At 30.3% G+C, this 4,546-nt stretch overlaps 1 long non-coding RNA gene across 1 annotated transcript; it reads right to left on the bottom strand.

Moving 5' to 3' along the window:
* Positions 1-1,038: 1,038 nt before the first annotated feature.
* Positions 1,039-4,250, bottom strand: LOC126881414 (uncharacterized). The gene is made up of 2 exons (XR_007696839.1): positions 3,306-4,250; positions 1,039-1,211 (listed from the first exon to the last, which is right to left on the bottom strand). It is a non-coding gene; the product is annotated as an uncharacterized LOC126881414 (long non-coding RNA).
* Positions 4,251-4,546: the final 296 nt, after the last annotated feature.

Below are 4,546 nucleotides of genomic sequence, written 5' to 3' on the forward strand. Positions count from 1 at the left end.
TGGCACTGAATCAGTTGTTTAAAGCAATTTCAAAATAACTTCCAAAAGACTATTTTTTATTGAATAAGACGTTCTAATATTTAGTAGATACTACAAGAAGTAGCTGGATATATGTGAATATAAAGATTTAGTAAAAATAAAAATTCCATTTTTATTCAGTTGCAATGCGAAGGCAAAACAATTCTATTTTTCACTTGGAATAGGGAGCGCAGACCAGCACTCTGGATCGACGATTTTCGACTCTTATTGGAGTCATCATCGGAGAGGTGTAGGTCTGCTGCTCTCTACTCGAAGTGACCAAACCATGAAAGTTTATCCCCGCATTGCAACTGACGTGTATCCCTAATAACACAAAACATTCCAGGAATGTTCCTAGAAGGTACTCACAGGACATTGAAAACATTCCTGGAATGTCCCTGGAAAGTGCTGTGTCAGCATTTTAAATATTCTTAGAATGTTCTGTTGGAACATTCCATGAATGTCTACGAATGTTCTTTGGACATTCACAGTATATGTTTTAGACTGAATGTCTTGTTGGAACATTCCATGAATGTATACGAATGTTCTTTGGACATTCACAGTATATTTTTTAGACTGAATGTCTTGTTGGGACATTCCATGAATGTTGGAACATTCCATGAATGTTCTTTGGACATTCACAGTATATTTTTTAGACTAAATGTCTTGTTGGAACATTCCATGAATGTCTACGAACGTTCTTTGAACATTCACAGTATATTTTTTAGACATTCTCTGAAATATATCGTCAGTGATGTGACAATACCTCATATATCTTTTTCATGAGGTTTGCAGGAGACGAAAAACATTTTTTAAGGTCACCTCCTCATACATAAGTTCTGACTTGTTTTGTAGTAAATAGATAGTTAAATTTACTGCAAAACAAGTTAAAAAATATATGAAAACAGGAGGTGGCCCAAACAAGTTTTTAGTCTATCTTACAAATCTCATGAAAAAACAGATAGGAGGTATTGTCACATCACTGACGATATGTGGCCATACCAAATAATACATCCTTGATAAATATAAACATTTTTATTGCAAAAAATCTTTTCATACATTTTTTTAATGTAATTTACTGATATTCCTATAAAAATGTGTCACATTTTCTTTGTAAACCTTTCTTTTGCCTTTCATAGCCACATATTCCATTTCCTTCCTGGTTTTTTGTAGACCACTTCTCTCAGCTGATTCTAAAAGAAAATAAAATAAATGGTAATTTTTCTATCCTTTACAATTAACAATCAGAAGAAATATTTACAGGTAATAATATGCTTAAATAATAATAATAATCAAATAAATAATAAATTAAATAATAAATAATATTTAATAAAGAAAATAATAAAACATTTTGTATTTTGACAACGACGTCCAATGTGGAAGTAGAAACCATAATAAAGTTATTTTTTCAAGTAAATTGTGGCTTATTTCCCCATTAAAATAGTTACAATAATTACAAAAATGCCACAAAGAAATAGCTTTTTCACAAACAAATAAGTATTTTGTTTTATTATATTTATTGTTTTTATTATTTACTTTAACTTAAGATTAAAATTTAATTCTTGTTTTCTATTTCTGATGTTTTTATTTATTTACATTCAATATTAATCTGTTTTCTTGTATAATCTACTTCGCAATAATTATGTGATATATTGGACTTAAAATGAATTCAAAAATTTTTTGTAATTGGGCAACAATGTCAACTTAGATCTCTGATGTAGATAATGAAGAGCAGCGGTATCTACAGTTGGAAAAATGAAAGAATAGGGCTTTTCATCGATTGTCATTTGTTTCGAGCTTCCGTCATGTGTCACATAATATTAATATATCTACGTCATATGTCTTTGGTTTGTATTATTGTATATACCAATAAGGTATGTCGTAGATATATTAATATTATGTGACACATGACAAAAGCTCGAAAAAAATGACTGTGAATGAAAAGCCCTATACGCTGTGAGCTAGTACATAGAGGGGATATTTGCAAATTCGCGAGCGCCAGTAGTGACAAATCTGTAAACCTTTACCGGAAATTTGACATAAATGTCAAAGTGATTAATTTAAAATTAAAATTAAAAACATTAATTATAAAAAATATTAGTTGATCAAAGTTGTGGTATATATTTTTAAATTAAATATACTTACGTTTTAAATACTGAATTTAAGTTTTTTTACTGTTCCGTAATAGGTAATTATAAATTATTCTATTAATATTAACGCCATCTACACGATAATTGTGAAAGTATCCGAAGTAAGAAATTCATATTTTATCAATAGAACGTCAAAATGATTAGCAAAATCTTAAAAAAATCTATTACAATTTAATTACTTTTTTGCGTTGTAAATATTAAGCGATAACAATTAAATAATAAATTTAAAAATTACCGGTGAAAGTTGAATTAGCAATCCGCTAGGAGCGCCACCAGCGAAGCTCAGAGCGTATACCCATGAACGATCACATCAATCACTTATTTTGTATTTGCTATCTTTTTCTATTTTAAAACAAATAGGAAATGATATAAAAACCTTAAAAATAGAAAACTGGAGAAAAAAAGCACGAAACAGATCAGAGTGGAGAAGAATCCTGGAACAGGCCAAGACCCAGCCCAGAAAGGGCTGTCGAGCCAATGATGATGATGATGATGATCTTTTTCTATAACAAACGTTTGTGATTTATAGAAAAAGACAGCAAATAGGGCTTTTCATCGATTGTCATTTGTTTCGAGCTTCTGTTATGTGTCACATAATGTTAATATATCTACGTCATACGTCTTCGATTTGTATCATTGGTAATACCAATAACATACGACGTAGATATATTAATATTATGTGACACATGACAGAAGCTCGAAACAAATGACTGTGAATGAAAAGCCCTATACAAAATAAGTGACTGATGTGATCGTTCATGATTATAGGGCTTTTCAGTCACAGGCATTTGTTTCGAGCTTGTGTCATGTGTCACATAATATTAATATATCTACGTCATACATTATTGATATAACCAATGATACAAACCAAAGACGTATGACGTAGATATATTAATATATGTGACACATGACAGAAGCTCGAAACAAATGACAATGAACAAAGCCCTATAGGGCTTTTCATCGATTGTCATTTGTTTCGAGCTTCTGTCATATATAATCTGTGTATAATATTAATAACACAGATTATACGACATATGACAGAAGCTCGAAACAAATGACTGTAAATGAAAAGCCCTATTCTTTAATTTTTCCAACTGTATATTGTAATTGTATTATTAATTGGGTTATGCATATTACCTGTGTGATATAAGCTATTGGAACAGCACAGTCTCTCAAACGAATAGTTTAAAGTGAAGTTCTGTCAATATCTTTTTCTAAAAAATGTTTTGAACATACTGCTCTATTAACAAATCTGATCAATACTTCATGCCTTCTGGAAAGCTAAAAATACAAAATATATGCATTACTGAGCATTATTAACAAATTTTAGTTTTAAATAAAAAATATGATTAATGAACTCACAAAATATTATAAAAAGCAGCTTAGAAATTGTTTATTAGTATAGTCGTTTCCCTAGACACAACTGGCTAGTGATTTTAGTAGGTAATTTTTTTGTTTTTGGCCAATTTTGCCAAAATTACTATTTAGTTATTATTTTTTTGCCAATTTTACCAAATTGTCAAAATTATTTACTAAAATCACTAGCCAGTTGTGTCTGAGACTAAGTTTAGCGAACCGACTATACTATTCATACTGTGTATTCATTAGTTGGTACTATTATAGTGTGTGGTCTACCATCCTGTTTATAAACGCATACATTAGCAAAAACGCAAAAAAAATTTTAATTTTACAAATAATCCATTTGTTATGTGACGTTCCGCCCCTTATAGAATCCATTATTGATGGGAAGATATTATTTCATTATTTTTAGAATTATTTTCTTTCAATGGTTATTAAAATATAACATAACACCATCACAGAATTTTAAATGCTTGTGACGTCACATTTTAAGTGTGGCAACATTGGTTTGCTTGCGTTTGACAGCGTATCGATGGGAGAGGGGAATTGAATTGCCCACGGAGATCGTCAGCCAGCTAACGAGAGGGCATTGGCTTTCTAGAAGTGTGTCGGAGTGGCAGGTCGGTAGCTTGATATTTTACCCACAATTTCAAGATCCAAATTATAATTAAAGATTGAATCCATCCAGCATTAGGGAATATAAAGTTATTAGTGAATACGAAGTTGAAGAATTTGAATGCAGATTTAAAATGAGTTCCGGCCTGGTAAATAAAAAATTTTATTAATTTATTTTCCGCCATATTGAAATTTTCTTGACTAACTTGCTAATTAAGTTTCATGTCGTCTATGTTCATGGTTTCTATGGTTTATTTTCATGGATCAAAATCATCGAGAGATAATTGAATATTCTTTGCTAATTTGTGCTTTCTGTTGGAAAATAGAGCTAATTTAAACTTAATTTTTTTTTATATTCCTTTCAAGTCTACAGATCTCCTATCTTTTGAACCATGATCAAACAA

Source organism: Diabrotica virgifera, chromosome 3, assembly GCF_917563875.1.
Source record: "Diabrotica virgifera virgifera chromosome 3, PGI_DIABVI_V3a".
In the NCBI taxonomy this organism is placed as follows: domain Eukaryota; kingdom Metazoa; phylum Arthropoda; class Insecta; order Coleoptera; family Chrysomelidae; genus Diabrotica; species Diabrotica virgifera.